Here is a 21,241-nt window from a genome sequence, read left to right as displayed (position 1 = left end):
CAAGACCTTTTGGGAAAGCCTGCAGAGTTAAGGCAAGCAGATAGGAAGAGAAACATACTTTCCTCTTTCACTGCATTTAACCCTCAGAGGACCAAAATCTCTTCTGCCTGGGGAATCCCAACACTAAATTTATCGGCTTTTTCTTGAGATTAAGCACCTGTTGGGAAGGGTGGGATTAACTCCTAATAAAATCTACATGGGGTGGTGGGGTGGTAAATGGTTTATTAGGAATTGCACACTTGTTTTGCTATTACAGCTTTTGTAGGCGTTTATTATTTTGTTCCCTTAAAATTTTCATGCAACTTTACTGTACATACACATATATGTAATTTTTTGAAACATCCACAGTTCTGGAAAAATAAAACAATGAAATGATCAGTAAAAAAAAAAAGTTAAAATGGCTAATTAGTAACAAATAATTAAAATACAGTATAACAAATAATTAAAATTAATAACAAATAATTAAAATACAGTATAAATCGCATGCAGCTTCTACGTGTTCAGATGGGCTGGCAATTTTTTTTTGCATGCCAGGCCCAGAAGAAACCAACATCCAGTTACTGAATAGTACCATATGTTGCACTAAGGCTCAAACTCTGTTTGAAAGGAAAAGAAGTGTGTGTTTTAAACAGTTTACAAAAATATACAACAGAACCTTAAAAGGATTGATAAAACACAGTTAAAAGCAGGTATTTAAGAGTACTCAAAAGATGATTACAAGTCAGCAGTGGTTAAAAGGAAGTAAATCGCATGCAGCTTCTACGTGTTCAGATGGGCTGGCCCTAACAAAAATGTTTTTTAGCAGTTGCCGGAAAGAGTACAGTGAGAATACCTGCCTGGTGTCAGTCGGCAGGGAGCTCCAAAGTGTGGGTTCTGGAAGGCCTGGAAAAAATATATATATAAGGAGGGGGGACACAGGTTTTTTTCTTCTTCCCCACAGTCATTTTTTCAGGAATAATTGATAAGTGTGTGGAATATTCAAACTATATTTTTCAATTTTTCTGGGAAAAAAGGGCTTTGGAAAAAACCTGTCCCCACCCCCAATTTTTGGTTTTTCCTCCAGGCCTTTCCCATCTCTTTTTTAAAAAATATATATATATTTATTGATTTTGTAAAAACACAACAGAGAAACAGAAAGAAGAAAACACAAAATATACACAACATAACAAAATACCAACATTACAATGAAAAAGAATATCAAATCAATCTTATATCACATATCTTTATCGACTTCCTCCTTTCCCTCCCAACTAAGTTTCTTTTTATAACTTCCTTAGTACTTTCCCGATCTTGATTCCAATCTTTTTAATAATTATCTAAACCTATTAATACTCTTAGTTACTTATCAATACTATAAATCTTATACTTACCTCAAAATACCATTCTATTCTAGTTAAATCTTAAAATTCAATACAATAATAATACTTAACTAAATCTTAATCTATATATATATAAAAATGTAAAAATCGTGAAACTGCGTTTTTTAAGTTTCTCCATAACCGCTTGACCGATTGTCCTGAAATTTTGACACAATGATCCAGGCCACTCCCAGAGCGTTGTTGGGGGCAAAAACCCCTCAAATCACACACCTGCGCAGGTACAGACCTGCTTTTCCACCAACTCAAACAGCGCCCTCAAGTGGCGTAATACCCTCCTCCACCCCCTCCCTTCCTGTGAAATCTAAGACACACCCACAAACCAAATGACATCATCAACCAAGCAACTGAAATCACCAAGGCGGCCATTATCACAGACCACAGCACGACCTCTGTTTATGTAGGCCCCCACTAGGCCCGGGGGGGGGGTAACCTACAGCAACGCACTTGGGGGCACGGCAAGGGGTTTTTACTTTACAATTTAGCAGCAATACCCCCCCAAATAAATACCATCCTTCAAAACGTCATGAGATACGCCAGTCACGGAGGGGGGGGGGAGAAACAGAATAGATCATGGATCGGGACACGTGGGGCCAGTCACAGGGATTAGCCACAACAATGCACCACACCCACAAACCCCGCCTCCGCCACAAGATCCTGTAAAACAGGGGAACTCTGAGGCTCAGGGGGATCTGAAGGGGGTCTATTACCAGACAACCCACAGTCAGACCAGGGCCAAGGAATGGAGATACAGGGCGGAGGCCTCGGGTCACATTTAAATACTAGCCCAAGCCAAGGCCTCGCTTCTACTTTACAGCCTAAAGACTAGGCCTAGGCTCCATTTTACAGACTAGGCCTCAGCTCTATAACCCTTTAAATACTATCCCAAATGGAGCCCTGGGTGGGAGGTGGGGGGAGGAGGAGCCCAAATAGGTCATGGGCTGACGTAGGGTGGGGGGGGGGAGCAACTGTCCAACAGCCACTAAAACAGCCATTCCACCCCAAGCCCAACCAAAGCCTGTCCCGGCGGCTGCATTAATAAACGGCTGACAGCATTAGGCAGTCATTCATCATTTCTCCTAACACGCACTTGGGGGCACAGCGAGGGGTTTTTGCTTTATAATTTAGTGACCGTTGTGTCACATGCGAGGCTACGGCGGCCCTTTTAAGTGAGGGCAGTCGTGCCCCCTTTAACCTAGGCTTTACCGTGTTTCTCAGAAAATAAGACACTGTCTTATATTTATTATTCCTAAAAAAAAAACCCACATTGGCTTATTTTCATGGGATGTCTTATTTTTTTTATTATGCGTCCAGCCTTGCCTCTTCCTTGGGGCCCTCCAGAACTGCGCCTATCACTATGTCTTATTTTCAGGGTATGGCTTATATTGCGCAAATGCTTAGAAATCCTGCTATGGCTTATTTTATGGGTATGTCTTATTTTAGGAGAAACAACTGATTGTAAGCCTCTGTGTCTTTTTAAAAAAAAACCATGCACTTTCTCTCCCCAGTTTAAGTCCTCGGATATTTCCAGTGGCCAACGCCCCCACCGATTTACAATCCCCTACCTTCCCCTTGCCACTTCCTGGGTTTTTAATGGAACTGAACAACTCAGGTACTTCAGAACGCGCCTTCTGCTGCCAGGCAGACAGAGGCCTGGGCCAGGTAGATAAGATAATGTGGCCCTGTTTTTAACCCTTTTGTTACTTTCTTCATTTTACTGATTGTGAATATGCAGACCGAGACCCCCTTTAGATTTGGAGGCCCGTGCCAAGTGGCCCATATGGCCCCCCTCCATCTGTCTGGGCCTGTCTGTTGCTACGGGGCTATGGGGCTTCACTATTTGACACCCCCCCTCGGGATTTTTTAAGTAGTTCTCTGCCTCCCAGGGCACATCATCACCCCCGATCCTTAATCTAAATATATAGAAATGCTCACGATGCGTGCGCAGGGGCCAATGTATGGAGATACAGGGGGGAGGGGACAACAGAGGGCTCAGACAAAAAGTAAATACTGGCAAATGGAACCCAGAAACTGACAGCTCCTTCTCCAAGGCTGGGGGCCAATGTAGGAAGATACCGGGGGTAGGGGCCAATACTCCCCAGGGACAACAGAGTGCTCAGACAGAAGTGCATGCTGGGAAATAAAACCCAGAACCTAACAGTTCCTTCTCCAAGGGTGGGGGCCAAGGTATGGAGATACATGGGGGAGGGGCCAACACTCCCCAGGGACAATAGAGGAAAGGGTATCCTACTGAAACACAGGGATGAGCCGGGGTGGAGGGAGGAGGGGCAGGATACGTCATGGATCAGGACAGGGTGGGTGGGGAATCACAGGAAAGAACCACAGCAACACGTGGCCGGGTCAGCTAGTACATAATAAACTTAACTAACACTCTTCTACAACCTCCTTTTACTTCCAAATCTTTAGCTAAAAACTACTAATCTTACAATTCTTTTCTAAATAAACTTTAAATTTATTCCAATCTTCTTCCACCGATTCTTCCCCCTGGTCCCGGAGTCTCCCAGTCAGCTCGGACAGTTCCATGAATTCTATCAGCTTCATCTGCCAGTCGTCCACCGTGGGTATATCTTCAGTTTTCCAATTCCTTGCTAATACAATTCTAGCTGCTGTTGTGGCATACAGAAAAAAACGTAATATCTTTCTTGGGTAATTCCTTTCTAATTATCCCAAGTAAAAAAGCTTCTGGTTTCTTAACAAACGTGCTTTTCAACACTTCAATTCATTATAAATCTTATCCCAGAAGCTCTTTACTTGGGGCATGTCCACCACATATGGTAAAAGGTTCCTTCCACATTCTTACATTTCCAATATTTATTATTTCTAACAAATCTTTATATCTATCCCAAACATTAAACAGTGATTTTCTTATAATATGACATTAAAAACCTTTGTCTTATTAAAAACCTTAATGTTATCATACCACAAATATGCATGCCATCCAAATGCATTATCATACCCTTCTAGGTCTAAAACATCAGTGTTATCAAGCAGGAACCATTCTTTCATCCAACAAAACGCTGCGGCTTCAAAGTATAACTTTAAATCTGGCAGTGAGAAACCTCCTCTTTCTTTCGCATCTGTTAACAATTTATATTTAATTCTAGGCTTTCCCCCCTTCCAGATAAATCTTGATAAAACTTTCTGCCATTCTTTAAAACATCCTAGCTTGTCCACAATAGGTAATGCTTGAAACAAAAACAACATTTTTGGCAATACATTCGTTTTTATCACTGAAATTCGGCCCATCAAGGATAATTTCAAATTAGGTCACATATCTAAATCTCTTTTAATTTCATTCCAGAATTTCTTATACCGTAATTATTTTTAAACAAGTCTATATTTTTTCCAGTCATATTTACTCCCAGGTATCTCACCTTTTTAACGAATGTCAACCCTGTGGCCTCTTGCAACCTTTTAACTTCTTCTGGTGCTATATTCTTACTCAATACTTTGGTTTTCGCTTTGTTCAATTTAAACCCTGCAAGCTGTCCGAACTCCTGGATTATTTCCAGTGCCTTAACTGCACTGGTCTCAGGTTCTTGTAAAGTCAATACTAAATGGTCAGCGAAGGCTTTTAATTTATACTGTTTTGATCCCCCTCCTATCCCTTTAACCTCATTGTCCTTTCTAATTTTATTCAGCAAAACTTCCAGAACCATTATAAATAGTAGAGGGGAATGTGGGCACCCTTGCCTAGTACCTTTTTCAATTCTAATATCTCCTGATACCACATTATTCACAATAATTTTCGCTTTTTGTTCTGAGTAGATAGCAATTATTCCATTTATAAACCCTTGTCCAACCTCCATCTTTTCTAAAAAATTTATCATAAAATTCCAAGAAACGTTATCAAATGCCTTCTCAGCGTCCATAAAAATTATCGCTGCACTGGTATTCTTTTTTGCTTCTAACATTTCTAATACATCCACAATATTTCTAATATTATTCTTCATATGTCTAGCGGGTAAAAACCCCGCCTGGTCTTTATGAATTTGATCTTTTAACCCTTTTTTAATCTTGAGGCCAAAATACTTGCTAAAATTTTATAATCCACATTTAGAAGAGAGATTGGGCGATAATTCTTCATCTGTGCTCTATCCATATCAGGTTTTGGTATCAGGGTTACATATGCTTCTTTCCAGGTCTCGGGTGCTTTGACCCCTCTAAGAATCTTGTTACATACATCCACTAATGGTTCGATTAACCAGTCCTTTAAAATCTTGTAATATTTCACTGTCAGTCCATCCGGTCCTGGTGCCTTGCCGATTTTTAATTGATTTATAGCTTCTTCCACTTCTTGTTTTGTGACTTTATAATTGAGTGTAGATCTCTTATCCGTTGGAATCTTTTGCAATCCATGCTTATCCAGGTATTGCTCAATTTTATCCTGTTGTTCCTTGTCTTTCTTATAAAGCTTTTTATAATATTTCTGAAAACATTTCCTTATCTCAGTCGGGTTCTCAATAACTTTATCTTCTGTCTTGATGGTGGTAATCGTATTCGGTTTGTGTCTTTTCTTCAACTGCCATGCTAGTAATTTTCCACATTTATTGGCAGATTCGAAATTCCTTTGATTCATCATTTTTATCTTCCATTCAATTTCCGAATTTATTATTTGGGTAAACTGTACTTGTAAACACTTAATTTCTTTTTGAACTTGTTTATCCTTGGGTTTACATCTCAATTTCTTTTCTGTTTCCTTCAATTGTAACAAAAATTTCTCTTTCTTATCATTTTGTTGTTTCTTTCTAATTGTTGTTTTTGTTGTTTCTTCTCTATTGTCCTCATCTCAGTCTCTATACTCAAATTTAGCTCAAAATAGTCCTTTAGAGTCTTTTGAGCTTTTTTGACAGTCTTTTCTTGCCTCATCAATGCATCTCTAGGCATGAGTAACATGCATCCATTGGAGAAGATGGGTTAAGTTTGCTGGACTATTACCTGCGCCATCAGGTATTTGATCAGCAGAGTTCAGTTCTGAAATATTGCCTTTCACTAGAGTATGCAACAGGGAAACTGTCTCCCTAACACACATGTATTTTTAAATGTTTGACTGCTCTTCAGATAAACAAATACCTGCACATAGCTGCATAGTGGACTTGACATTTCCAGAATGCATTGCTGGGGGGGGGGATGGGAAATACTAATGGAGGGGAGAGCTGGGCGGAAAACACACAGCACAAATACCGTACATCCCATCAGGAACCAGCCACTGCCTGGATATTTCAGAGACAAAAAATTGAAAGGCCTCCTAGGCAGATGAAGGTGAAGAAAAACACATCCTGAAACAGTGACCTATTGACACTCTAGACACAGGCTGGAAAATCACTGCATCTTCTATACTGTTCTAATTTCTCTCTTGACCAAAGGTGTCATGTGAAGACACTCGAACTCAGAATGCAAGGGAGAAGCGTGCTAAGAGGCTTATTATACAGTATATGTTTTTAAACAGCATTTGTTCATTAGACGTGTGATCTGAGGGGCTATACCAGGCATCCCCAAACTCAGCCCTCCAGATGTTCTGGGACTACAACTCCCATCATCAGTAGGTAACAGTGACCAGTGGTCAGGGATGATGGGAAATGTAGTTCCAAAACATCTGGAGGGCCGAGTTTGGGGATGCCTGCGCTATACTCTCATTGCAAAGATCTACCTTACATATGTCAATAGAATACCAGCGAATGCATTTGTGTCTATGACAATTCACATCAGATTAACAAATCTTTGGGATGGGATAAATATTCAAGCTCCGCTATATACAAGTGATGAATACATGAGAAATAATGCATGGGAAAGAAAATAGAGCACAGCTATGTAAATCTAACTCTGATCAGGAGAACAATTTGCAACACAGCCACTAAAGGAAATAAAAATTGTAATGGAAGCAAATTCTAATTCTGAACACAATCATTGGCTTACTCTCTGTAGGAGTTATTTGATATGATTAAAGATCTTCCCACACTCCAACCCTTTCTAAGATGTTTCCCTTATACAAGTGCTTTACTCTTTAGTAAGGGAGCCTCTCTCACTGAAGTTCTTTCCATACGCCAAACATTTCTAAGATTTCCTCCCTGTATGAGTTCTTCGGTGTATAGCAAGGCTATTACTGAAACGGAATCTTTTTCCACACTCCAAACATGTATACGGTTTCTCTCCTGTATGAGTTCTTTGATGCGACTTAAGGGAGCCACCACAACTGAAGCTTTTTCCACACTCCAAACATTTATACGGTTTCTCTCCTGTGTGCAATCTTTGATGCAAGGTAAGGGAGTTACTGCGGCTGAAGCTCTTTCCACACTCCGAACATGTATACGGTTTCTCTCCTGTATGAGTTCTTTGATGCAATGTGAGTTGGCTACCGCGACAGAAGCTCTTGCCACACTCCAAGCATTTATAAGGTTTCTCTCCTGTGTGCAGTCTTTGATGCAAGGTAAGGCTGCAACTGTGGCTGAAGCTCTTTCCACACTCCAAACATGTATATCGTTTCTCCCCGATATGAATTCTTTGATGCGAGGAAAGGGTGTCAGAGCGACGGAAGCTCTTGCCACATTCCCAGCATTGATAAGGTTTGCTGCCTCGATGAGTTTGTTGGTGTCTAGTAAGTGCATTGCTGCGAGTGAAGCTCTTTCCACACTCGGAACATGTATGCGGTTTCTCCCCTGTATGAATCCGTTGGTGTGACTTATGGTGGCTACTCTGACTGAAGCTCATTCCACACTCTGAACATGTATACGGTTTCTCCCCTGTATGCGATCTTTGATGCGAGGTTAGGGTACCTCTTTGAGTGAAGTTCTTTCCACACTCTGAACATGTATATGGTTTCTCCCCTGTATGAGTTCTTTGATGCTTGGTAAGGCTACCAGTGTGACTGAAGCTCTTTCCACACACTGAACATTTATACGGTTTCTCTCCTGTATGAGTTCTTTGATGCAAAATAAGGGAATTACTCCGACTGAAACTCTTTCCACACTCCAAACATTTACAAGGTTTGTCCCCTGTATGAGTTTGTTGATGCGATGTAAGGCCGCTACGCTGACTGAAGCTCTTTCCACACTCTGAACATGTATACGGTTTCTCCCCTGTATGAATTATTTGATGCGAGATTAGCGTAACTCTTTGAGTGAAGTTCTTTCCACACTCGGAACATGTATACGGTTTCTCCCCTGTGTGTACTCTATGATGTAAGGTAAGAGTTGAGCGACTACCCAATTTCTTTCCACACACGGTGCATTCATGCTTTTTCTCCTCTCTGTGAATTTGATTGTCACCACCCTGAGCAGAGTCACCCTCCGGCTTCTGCTTTTGTCTCCCCTCTTGCCTGCTGCCTCCATCTTGTGCCCCCAACTTCCGCTGCTCCTCCTCCTCTTTGGATCCTTTTGGTGACACTTCTGATTGTTCTCCTTCTGCCAGCATCCATTCAACATCTCCTGATGGAATAAAAAGGCAAACTGATGAAATGCTAAAGTAGCATCTTTACTCAGTAGAGTCATCCATTCTGTCCGGACACAGAGATCCAGGTCCCAGGGCCTTCTGGAGGTTCCTTCACTGCACAAAGTGAAGTTACAGGGAATGAGGCAGAGGGCCTTCCTGGTAGTGGTGCCCACCCTGTGGAACGCCCTCCCATCAGTTGTCGAATAAATAACTATGCAACTTTTAGAAGACATCTGAAGGAAGCCATGTATAGGGAAGTTTTTTAAGTTTTAAGTTTTATTATGCTTTTATATTTGTTGGAAGCCAGCTAGAGTGGCTCGGACAACCCAGTCAGATGCGTGGGATACAAATAATGAAAGTATTAATGTTAGTATTATTATTTATTGAGTTTCTATACTGCCCTAAACCCAGAGATCTCAGTGTGGTTCTCAGAAAAAAAATCACAGAATATAAACAACAATCCAATAACACCCCACCCAGAAAAGAGACACATTTTCAAATGGGTAAAGGATGTCAAACATATCAAACAAAAGCCTGACTAAAACGGAACATTTTGGCCTGGCACCTAAAGGCGAACCTTCATGGGGAGAGCAATCCACAGATGGGGAGCCACTGCAGAGAAGGCCCTGTTCTCGTCTTGCCTCCCTCCGGACCTCTTGAGGAGGAGGTGCACGAAGGAGGGCCTCAGGATATGATCTCAGGGTCCAGGTAGGTTCATACGGAAAGAAGCATTATTGTGGTCCTGAGTCATTTAAGGCTTTATAGGCCAAAATGTGCACTTTTAATTGGGCATGGTAACTACTGTATTTTTCGCTCTATTGGACGAACTTTTTTCCTCCTAAAAAGGGGAAGTGTCTGTGCTTCTTATGGAACGAATGCACTGGACGGCAGTGGGATCCCTCCGCTGCCGCTGCAGTCACAAGCTGAGGGATGCCTTGGCTCCCGTCTATGGCTTGCTGTAAAGCAAGCAAAGGGAGAGCCGCTTACACGGCTTCTGTCCCGCTTTGCTTGGTTTACAGCGAGCCGGGAGAAGGGGCGTCAGTCCCTCCTCCCGGGTAGCTGTAAAGCAAGAAAAGCAAGAGCCGCGCAAAGAGTGTAAGCGGCTCTCGCTCTGCTTGCTTTACAGGGGGGGCGACTCACTGTAAAGCAAGCAGAACGAGAGTCACTTACACAGCTCCTGTCCCGGCGTCTCCTCCTCCTCTTCTTCTTGCTCTGGCTCCACCGCCGGCGGCACCTCAGAGGCAAGGCGAGGCAGCTACCTGAGCCTCCCTCGGTGTTTCCCTGCCTGCTTCCCTCCCAGCCATCTGCTCACAGATCGCAGACACACACGCATGTACATGAACACTATATGAATGACAATGCCCATCAACATGGGGGGGGCGAACGACTCCCTGAAATATTTAATGTGGGGGGCAAAGGCATCTAGGCCTCTAGGAGCTGGTGGCTATGCCTAGGACAATTCAGGAAAGCAAAATGGTGCAGACATAAAACTATAGCAAACAGAGAAAAATGTACATTTAAAAAACCCTGCTCCTTCAGAGGAAGTGTAACCCCATCCAAAGCAGGCACCCTTCCAGCCATGTTCTTTAGGGAACCACCCACTAACTGAGTCTCACTCTTATCTGGATTGAGCTTCATTTTGTTGGCTCTCATCCAGTCCATTACCAAGGCAAGACTCTGGTCCAGCACTTCCACTGCCTCACCTGCAGATAGAAAGGTGAACCAGAGCTGAGTGTCATCAGCATACTGCTGACAATGTACTCCAAACCTCTCCCAGCGATTTCATGTAGCTGTTAAACAACATGGGGGATACGATTGGGCCCTGCAGAACCCCCACACTGAAGCTGCCATGGGGCTGAAAAACATTCCCCAAGTAACATCCTCTGGGATCGACCATCCAAGTAGGACTGGAACCACCACAAAGCAGCGTCACCCACCTCCAGTTCAGAGTCACTCCAGAAGGATACCATGGTTGATGGTATAGAAAGCTCCTGAGAGGTCAAGAAGAATTAAAAGTGACACATTTCCCTTGTCTCTCTTTTGACACGGCGACCAAAGCAATTTCTGTGCCAAAACCTGGCAGAAACCCTGATCGAAATGAATCCAGAAAATCATTTTCTTCCAAAAGCACCTCGATCTGGCCTGCAACCACTCGCTCCAGAATCTTGCCCAGGAAAGGGAGATTAGGAACTGGCTGGTAGTTAGTTAGGCTTTCTGAATTCAGAGAAGGTTTGTTAACAGTGGTCTTACCACTGCCTCCTTCAAACAGGCAGGGACCACCCCCTCTTATAAAGAGGCAGCCAAGAGGGGCAAGGATCTAGAGTGTAAATGGTCACCCTGACTGATCCGAGCACTTTGTCCATATCCTGAGGCCTTACCAACTGAAAAAACTCATCCAACACAACAGGACTAGACTGTGCTCTGGACGCCCCATGAGATTCATCTGCTATAACAGCAGAGTCAAGGTCTTGGGGGATGCAAGCAATTTTATCTTCTTCTATTTCCCCCCCTCAATAAAGTTTAGGGGTCCCTTTACCTAGATATATATATATATAATCAATACAATCAATATACCATTCCTAAAATAAAGATTCCAACGTAAAATAAAGATACATAAAATAAAAGTTCCAACACTGTGACATCCCTCCGCCTCAGCTTGACATCTTTCAATATTCTATACTCTTATTTACATTGTGTTTTTGATAGAATTCAACATCCACCTATTATTAATTTTGCCATAATCCAATTCAACTTTACATACTTAGTCCATACATATCAACAGATTTTCTATAGAGCAGTGTTGTTTTCGTTTGGTCCTCAAAGCATTGCTATTTCTTCCTTAATGTCTGGTTTGACTGGTGTCTTATGGCTGCCATTAGTTTGGCCAATTCTATAAATTCACATAATTTACCTATCCAGTCTGTGGACTTTGACCTTATTGTAGCCAAGGTACGCATGCCATCTGTACCTGTTGTTGCAACTCTCCAAATAAAGTATATCTGTTTTCTCTAATAAGATCCAATCCGTAATCCAACATAGGCACGAGGCTTCAAAATATGTTCTGAAATCGGAGAGTGAGAAACCCCCCCTTTCTTTTTTGTCCATCAGTAATTTGTATTTTATGCAGGGTCTCTTACTCTGCCATATGAACCTGGTCAGATCACTCTTCCAATCACTGTAGCATTGTGGCAAGCCACTTTAACAACAAAATGCTTTGCAAACAAGTCACAGTGAGCTACCATTGGTTCTACCACCTCCTTTGGGCCAGCCTGTAAAAGGCCCCGTACAACCCAGAAAAGCTCTACAAGATCACATGATGAGGATGCAATTGAGGCAGAAAACTATGCTTTCTTTACTGCCTTTACTGCCACTAGGTAGGCTTGATAATGAGCCCTTACCAGTGTTTGGTTGCAATAATTAGGATATTTCATCCACTTGCCTTCAGTCTCCCAGCTTGGAGTATGCCAGAGGGCCAGTCGGGCTCCACAAAGTGGGAGAGGGCGCTCAAGAGTATTGAAGTTGCTTGTTCCTCCTTTTTTTTTTAACCTCTTCTGCCCAGAACTGCTCTTGCAGAAACTGCTGTTTAATTGAAACACAAGTTAAAATGTGTGTGTTGGGGGGGATGTTATTGGGTTGTGATTATGTACTTTGAGTTTTTATATTGTAATTTTATCCTGTGAACCATCCTGAGGCCTGTGGGTATAGGGAGTATATAAATTTAATAAATTATAGTAAAATCAGGCTGGATTTTCCAATGCTTAAGGGTTTGCCTTGACCCCCTACAGGGAGGATAGGAGGAGAAAAAAGTTCTGCCCTTCCATTGGGAAAAGATGTCCTAGCCCCATAGAAAGCGGGAAAGACCTATAAATGAATCATTTTAGCAGAATTTATACAGAATGCATTACCGGTAATTATGGGAAATGTAAATATAATAAAATTATTATTATTATTATTATTATTATTATTATTATTAATTCATACCTCACCTATCTGGCTGAGTTTCCCCAGCCACTCTGGGTGGCTCCCAATCAAGTGTTAAAAACAATACAGCATTTAAATATCAAAAACTTCCCTAAACAGGGCTGCCTTCAGATGTCTTTTAAAAATAGTATAGCTGCTTATTTCCTCAACATCTGATGGGAGGGTGTTTCACAGGGAGGGCACCACTACTAAGAAAGCCCTCTGTCTGGTTCCCTGTGACCTCACTTCTCGCAATGAGGGAACTGCCAGAAGCCCCTTGGAGCTGGATATCAGTTTCCAGGCTGAAGGATGGGGGTGGAGACGCTCCTTCAAGTATACAGGACCAAGGCCATTTAGGGCTTTAAAGGTCAGCACCAACACTTTGAATTGTGCTCGGAGCCAATGTAGGTCTTTCAAGACTGGTGTTATATGGCCCGGCGGCCACTCCCAGTCACCAGTCTAGCTGCCACATTCTGGATTAATTGCAGTTTCCAGGTCACCTTCACCTCACGTAGAGCACATTGCAGTAGTCCAAGAGGGAGATAATCAGAGCATGCTTCACTCTCGCAAGACTGTCCGTGGGCAAGTAGGGTCTCAGCCTGCGTACCAGATGGAGCTGGTAGACAGCTGCCCTGGACACAGAATTAACCTGCGCCTCCATGGACAGCTGTGAGTCCAGAATGACTCCCAGGCTGCGCACCTGGTCCTTCAGGGGCACAGTTACCCCATTCAGGACCAGGGAGTCCTCCACACCTGCCCCCCTCCTGTCCCCCACAAACAGTACTTCTGTCTTGTCAGGATTCAACCTCAATCTGTTAGCCGCCATCCATCCTCCAACCGCCTCCAGACACTCACACAGGACCTTCACCGCCTTCACTGGTTCTGATTTGAAAGAGAGGTAGAGCTGGGTATCAACCTCATACTGATGGACACCCAGCCCAACCCCCCTGATGATCTCTCCCAGCGGCTGCATGTAGATGTTAAAAAGCTTGGGGGAGAGGACAGAGCCCTGAGGCACCCCACAAGTGAGAGCCCAGGGGTCCGAACACTCATCCCCCACCACCACTTTCTGATCACGGCCCAGGAGGAAGGAGCGGAACCACTGTATGACAGTGCCCCCAGCTCCCAACCCCTCTAGACCAGGGGTCCCCAAACCTTTTTAGCCGGGGGCCGGTCCACCGCCCTCAGACCCTTCGCTGGGCCGGACTATATTTTTTTGGGGTGGGGGGGAGCCGAAATCCTATGCACATTGAACATATTGCATTTGGTGCACAAAAAACAGGAAAACAATACAATATTTAAATTTAAAATAATGATTTTAATCAACACAAAATAATATTTTAAATAAAACAACACCATACAATATTTAAATTAAAGAATGATTGTAATCAACAAAAACTTCAATGGGAAGAATGGGAAGAATGGGCCTGCTTTTGGCTGATGAGATGGTCTATATCTGGTTCCATATTGGTCACTGCTAGTCTTAGCAAGTGATGTAAGTGTTCATCTGTTAGTCTTGATCTCGTTGGAGATTTCAGATGTTTCATCCTAGAGAAAGTTTGCTCGCAGACATATGTGCTGCCAAAGACCGTTGCAAATCTGAGTGCATGGTTTCTGAGGTTTGGATATGTCTCTGAGGGGAGAGATGCGTAGAAATCTGCAAGGCTGCTTGTCTTGAATGCGTCTTTCAAAGCGTCACAATTTGCAGTTCAATCAATTCCATTTGGTGAATGGGATCTGCAGTGTCAATGTCCACACAAAAAGGGTTTCGGAAAAGATGTATGTCCTTTTCATGGATGTGAAGCTCCTTAAATCTTGTTTGGAACTCCTTTTGCAGACTCTCCAGTAAATCCACACATGCTTCTTTTGGGAATGGAACTGTTGGATTTCCCAATGACCGGTTTTGAGTTGTGCGGAGATGGCAAAAGTTTTTCTCCTTCACATGTCTAACGATTAAGTCTAATTTCCCTTGGAACGCTTTCACATGTGCAAACATTTCACCAATGAGCTTCCCCTTTCCTTGCAATTGAATATTGAAACTGTTCAGTAGCTCGGTTATGTCAGTCAGAAAGGCAAGCAGCCATTTCCATTCATCATCTTGGAGCTCTGGCACTTCTCTGTCTTTCATCAGCATAAAATCATAAACTTGAGGAAGTAATTCATAGAAACGTTTTAAAACTCTTCCTCGACTCAGCCAACGGACCTCTGTGTGGTATGGTAGATCTTCATGCTCAACATTTAACTCTGACAGAAATTCTTGAAACTGCCTGTGGTTAAGTGCATGAGCTCTAATGAAGTTCACACAAGACACCACAGTTTTCATGACTGCGTCCAACTTCAGCGATCTTTTGCAACACAGCACTTGTTGGTGGATAAGGCAGTGTATTGCTATTGGATGTGGCTGATTGTGTCTGTCCATCTCTTGGTTGATGCGTGCAACCACTCCTCTTGTACGCCCCACCATGCTAGGAGCACCATCTGTTGTGATACTGGCAAGTTTAGCCGAGTCCAACTTCAAATCATGGATAGTTTGCTGAACTTTTGCAAAGATATCCTCTCCAGTCGTTGTTCCCTTGATGCTTTGCAGTGCAGCAAGCTCTTCTGTGAATTCAAACTTTTCATTTGTTCCACGGATGAAAATTAGGAGTTGCGCAGAATCATGGATATCTGTGCTTTCGTCCAGTGCCAGCGAGAAGTAACGAAGCTTTTCTGAGGAATTTTGCAAAAGTTCATGCAAATTTCCCCCCATTTCTTCAATCCTACGAGTCACTGTGCTTCCAGAAAGACTCAATGTGGAAAACAAGTCAGTCTTCTCCGGACACATCTCTTTGGAAGCTGTAAGAATACATTCTTTAACAAATTCTCCCTCTACAAAGGGTTTTCCATTGCGGGCTATAAGCCTGGAAATCTGAAAACTTGCTCGCAAAGACGAAATGTTCTCCTGCTTCCGCTTCACAAACACATTTTGTTGAGCTGTCAAGGCAGTTTTCAGTCTTGCTATTTCATCTTTTCTTAATTGTCCTGTCAAAGAAGAATATCTATCCTTGTGGTGATTATTGTAGTGTCGTTGGATATTGAATTGCTTGAAGACAGACACCGTGTCGTGGCAAATAAGACAAACGCCTCTTTCTTTGTATTGGGTGAAAAAGTAGTCGTATGTCCACTGTTCGTTGAAAACTCTGCACTCGGAGTCCACTTTTCTTTTACATGACATGATTTCCTATGGATGGAAAATTGGTGTCAGTAAAATACCAATAAACTTAGAAGAGCAAGAAAAATGATAATGGCAACAACTGATTATTTGCCATCGCCCTAACTATTTTATAACCATTCAGGGCTGTCTTAAGAGAAAGCAAAGCAGTGAATAAAATAAAATATATGTGTATTCTAGGCCCGTCTCTGAAAACTAACTATGCATTGCTAAACTAACACATTATTTCCACTCTGTACTGAGTTAATCCCTGTGCATGAAAATGTGCATAAAAATGTGTACTGGATATGGCCAAGGGCCATTCCACTGTGCTTGCTTACCTGGTGCCTTGGCGTTTCTCTCTGGGTGGGCAGCAGAGAGAGAGAGATCTCCTCTTTTTAAAAGGTGGAAGAACTGATGGGACGAAGAAGCTGGGGGCGAGGCCTGTGGGAAAGAGAGAAAACAGCTAAGCAGGAAAGAAAGGGGAACATTAGTCAATTCTGAAGATCTCAGATTTCAAGGCTGCAACTTTAAGTTCATTTCTCAATAAGAAATTTCTTCACAATTCAGGGGGACATACTTATGAAAAAATATACATTTAGCAAAGCAGAAAGTGGTTTGTACAAGAGAGAACAGCTCTACAGGGCTTGGCCCTTCTAGAACCAAACAAGTGACTTTTAACATGAAGAAACCGAGAAAATACACAAAGCATCTTTTGGCAGATGCGCCTACCCGTAGCCAAAAGCTTCGCACTGCCGGAATCTCAGAAGAAGGAACTCCTGTTCCAAACCTGGGCTGGAACTCCCAAAGGAAGCCTGGAAACAGGCAATGGGAGAAAACTGGTTAGAGATGAGCAGTACAAAAAAAGCAAGGTGGAAAGAAAAAAAGGACAATAAAAAGGGGTGGGTGGTTTTCTTGTTAATGGAACACATTTCAAGTTTCTCGCACACACTCCCCCCCCCCATAACTTCCCAACCTTGCCTTCCCTTTTTGTCTCTCAGCATCCCTCCCTCCCTCTTTCCCCACCCACCATGGCCAGGGCGCAACTACGGAGCCTCCGAGTCTATCCCTCCCTCCCCCGCCCGGCCCGCCGTCGCTCACCCGCCCAGCCCCTCCAGTGCCGACCAGACCCCCTCCATCCTGGCCTTGGCCCTCCTCGGGAGCCCCGCAGAGCAAGGAAGGGCTTGGCCCAAGCACCCTCCACCTCCGCTCCTGGCCGCGGGACTGTGGGTAGAGACCAGCCGGGCAGCTCCGCACACGGCCATTGGAAGACGGACGGCAGCTAGTCGCGACCCCCTCACACAGGCTGCGCTCCACCAGGGCAGGCAGCTCAAGCAGCCGTCCGGCGGCCCCCGAGTCCCCCCCCCTCGAGAAGGCGCCCGCCTAAAGCGCGGGAAAAGTCCCGTCCCTCCTCCCCAGGGGGCCGAAGGGAGAGCCCCACCAGACCCCAGCACCCCTAGCCGCTTTTCCGCTCACCTCCGCCCGCCATATTTGCAGCTCTCGGGCCGGTGGCTGCAGCGGGCAGGCAGCCCAGAAAGAGAGCGGCGGTGGAGGAGGAGGAGGAGGAGGAGGAGGCGGCCATTAGGGTGGCCGCGGCAGTGGCTGCAGCGGGCATGCGGCCCAGAAAGAGAGCGGAGGGGGAGGGGGAGGCGGCGGCCATTAGGGTGGCCGCGGCGGTGGCTGCAGCGGGCAGGCAGCCCAGAAAGAGAGCGGCGGTGGAGGAGGCGGCGGCGGCAGCGGCCATTAGGGCGGCGGCGGCAGTGGCTGCAGCGGGCAGGCGGCCCTCCTCAAGTGTTGGGTCGGGCCAGCCCGGCTCCGGCGGCAGGAGCGGCGGGAGCGGCAGCGCGGCTAAGCAGCTGCGCAGGGAGTCGCAAGAGGAGCGCGGCGGCGGGCAGCCTGGCTCCGCGTCCCTCAGGAAGGAATTGGCTGCAGTGATGGGGCCGGGGCTGCGGCTAACGGCAGCCCGACCGGGACTGGGGCTGGAGCCGGCCGCAGTTGGCAGCTGCCTGGGCTCATCGGACAATACAGGCAGGCAGGAGGAGGGACGCCACTGGGATGCCTGCGCCTCTGAGGCAGCGGAGGCGGAGGCGAGAGCGGCACAAGGCAAGACAACCCAAAATAAAAGTATTTAAAACACACAAACACACACACACACACACACACACACACACGAAACACGTACCCGTGTCTTGAAGCAGGGGCTGCTTGCGGCGGAGGGTGGAGCGGCAGCAAAGAAAGGGCTGGCTCTGCTCTGGCAAGAAGCGGCTGCTGAAAATGGCGATCGGCCAGCTTTGCACAGCCCCTTTCCTCCTGTGCACGTGCAGCTGCTGCCCACCCATTGGCTGAAGCACTCAGACTTTTTGATTGGCTGCTGCTGGCCAACCACGATGAAGGAGAGGGGGGAAATGGCGACGGAGGGGGGAAATTGCTCTCGGCTTGGCTCTCGGCTTGAAAAAAAAAATTTTAAGTGCGGGATGGCCATGCTGATCCCCAGACCTTTCGCGGGCCGGATTGGAAGGCCAATTGGGCCGCATCCGGCCCGCGGGCCGTAGTCTGGGGACCCCTGCTCTAGACAGTCCAGAAGGATGTTATGGTCGATGGTGTCAAAAGCCACTGAGAGATCCAGCAGAACTAGGAAACAGCTCTCACCTTTGTCCCTAGCCCGCCAGAGATCATCGACCAGTGCGACCAAGGCAGTTTCAGTCCCATGGTGAGGCCTGAATCCTGACTGGAAGGGATCCAAATGGTCCGCTTCTTCCAGCATGCCTGGAGTTGTTCAGCAACCACCCGCTCAATCACCTTGCCCAAGAATGGAAGATTTGAGACTGGGCGATAGTTTACAGGGCCATGGTCACCACCAACACTTTGAATTGTTCTCGGAAATGTACTGGGAGCCAGTGAAGATCCTTTAGGACCACTGTTATATGGTCCTGGCAGCTGCTCCCAGTCACCAGTCTAGCTGCCGCATTCTGGATTAATTGTAGTTTCTGAGTCACCTTCAAAGGCAGGTCCACCTAGAACGTATTGCAATAGTCCAAGCGAGAGATAACTAGAGCATGCACCACTCTGTGGTGCAGTCTATGAGCAGGTAGGGTCTCAGCATGCATACCAGATGGAGCTGGTAGACAGTTGCCCTGGACACAGAATTGACCAGTGCCTCCTTGGACAGTGGGAGTTTATAATGACTTCCAGGCTGTGCACCTGGTTCTTCAAGGGCACAGGGAGTCACCACAACCACCCACCCCGTCCCCCAAAATCAGTACTTCTGTCTTGTCAGGATTCAACCTCAATCCCTTAGCCACCATCAGCTGACCTGCACTGACAGAAAGTCTCAGGTGCCAAGGGACAATCAGTGCTCCTGTTACATATCCTTTGCAGTCACATCCTCACCTGTCCCACCCCTGAGGCCACATATGTAGGGCAGCAGGATACGGTTTGAGGGAAATGGCTTCATGGGCTCGAGAGGGACTGCTGCCATGACCCACGATTCTCTCACTGCTGACCTGGCAGCTGCAAACCGGAAAAATCTCTCTCCATACTGAGATGAAGCCCATTCAGTCCCTCATCTGGCAATTGCTGCAGCTACCAGTGAGTGTCAAAAAAATTCAGGACCCAGCACAACATTATACTGTGGAAGTTGCTGTAAAAGAATTTTATTCACACCACCATTCATGGGTGTAGCCCCCCCAGATCAAGTAAAACATTAGAAATACTTAACTAACCGACCAATCACGCCAGTTCTGCCCACTAACAAAAATCCTGCACCCATGCCACCCCTGAAAAACATTCATTTTCTACCTTTTAGCTCTTGCCCTGTACCTTCCTCGTTTTCTTGCCAGTGGAGCTTCCTCACCTCCAACATCCCTCCATGTCCCCCTCTCCATTCCCTGCAACTCACCAGATCTCTCTGAGGGTCCTGGGAGGGAACATTTGAAGGTGGTAGGAGACAGCCTGACCAGGTCAACCGTCCATCTTCCCCCTTCCATCCTTGCTAGGTTTGCAGGACCAGCCTCTTTCAACATCCCCCGAGGAGCTCAGAAGATGCAGGTTCTTGGAAGGAAGGAAAAGGAGCTTCAGAGGCCCTGCAGGTATTTTTCGGTCCAAGATATTTTGTTGGTGTATGATAAGCCTGGTCTGGGTGTGGACCTCTCACTTGCAGTTTTCTTGGTAAAAGAAGAGTGCCCCCCCTCCTGAACCCCACCATGTGAAAAAAAAAGTGGACCTGAAAGAGGAGTTTCCTCCCACCACCATTAAAAAACATCCCCTTATTTTCTTTCTGCCAGCCAGGAGCTGTGACCAGGCTCCCTCCCTCCATTCCTCCTCCTCCCCCAGCCCCACATTAGGTTAAGGGGCTGTAGAGCAACTCCTCAGCAGGCAGAAAGCCCCCCATCCAAACCCCAGTGGACCCCCCCATTGGCCTAATCCTGCCCTCTCTACCCAGCATCGACCCCTTTCTCTCCAAAACATCCATGCCTCCCTCCCTCCTCCTCTTCCCCGAGCCATCCTGCCTCCTTTCCTTTGGGGGGTTTCCTATTCCACCCCACAACTGCCTCTCCCTCCCCCCCCCGCCTTGCCATCTTGCCTTGCTCTCCTCCTGGGGCGTCCCTGCAGCCCCGGGGCCCTTTGCTCTTTCGGGGCTCAATTGTGGGGTGCAACCCCATGCATGCTCCTCTCCCGGAGGGCTTCTCTCCTGCAAAGCAGCTGCTCTGACACGGGACCACCCCAAAAAACACCCCCCCCCTTTTTCCTACCTTGCAAAATGCAGTCTTCCGCTCTGCCGAACCTTCTCCCTCGCACGTGTGACAAAGGGAGGAGGAAGTGACACTCTCCCCCCCCCCCGGAAATCCTCTGTCGTAATATCAGCGCAGCATTTAACCCTTCGAGAGCCAGAATCGCTCCCACCCACTCCACCCCCTACCCACCCAAACTGTAAGGTTCTGGGGACATTGCGGGTTCTGCTTCAGGGGACCCCATTAAATAGGGTTGCTACCTTTGTTCTGGCCAAATACAGGTTGGGGGTGTTTCCCCCCAAAAAAATCTGTTGCTGAAGTTATTTCAAAGCAATCCATTACAATTTATTGTAGCCTAACAGGACGTCCCCCCACCCCACCCCCTGGATTTCTCTCTCTCTCTCTGTTATTCCAACAATTTCCTCCATTGCCTCTCCAACGATTTCATTTTCCAGAAGGTGGAAGGAGCAACAAGGGGATCGTCTATCTTGGGCCTGATCCTCTTCAAGTTTTCTTTTAAAAAAGCATTATTAAAT

The 21,241-nt window shown here is 45.8% G+C and overlaps 1 long non-coding RNA gene and 1 pseudogene across 2 annotated transcripts; both read right to left on the bottom strand.

Annotated features, from left to right (window-relative positions):
* Positions 1 to 242: 242 nt before the first annotated feature.
* Positions 243 to 20,798, bottom strand: LOC118078794 (uncharacterized; annotated as a pseudogene). Its single transcript, XR_015948536.1, has 3 exons — positions 20,727 to 20,798; positions 19,874 to 20,025; positions 243 to 8,821 (listed from the first exon to the last, which is right to left on the bottom strand). The product of XR_015948536.1 is annotated as an uncharacterized LOC118078794 (transcript).
* On the bottom strand, positions 14,083 to 16,969 carry LOC132591350 (uncharacterized). The gene is made up of 3 exons (XR_015948555.1): positions 16,708 to 16,969; positions 16,317 to 16,419; positions 14,083 to 16,005 (listed from the first exon to the last, which is right to left on the bottom strand). It is a non-coding gene; the product is annotated as an uncharacterized LOC132591350 (long non-coding RNA).
* Positions 20,799 to 21,241: the final 443 nt, after the last annotated feature.

The sequence above is a fragment of the Zootoca vivipara genome, chromosome 2 (genome assembly GCF_965207765.1).
Source record: "Zootoca vivipara chromosome 2, rZooViv2.hap1.1, whole genome shotgun sequence".
NCBI classification, from domain to species: domain Eukaryota; kingdom Metazoa; phylum Chordata; class Lepidosauria; order Squamata; family Lacertidae; genus Zootoca; species Zootoca vivipara.
This window is presented reverse-complemented; position numbering and strand designations above follow the sequence as displayed.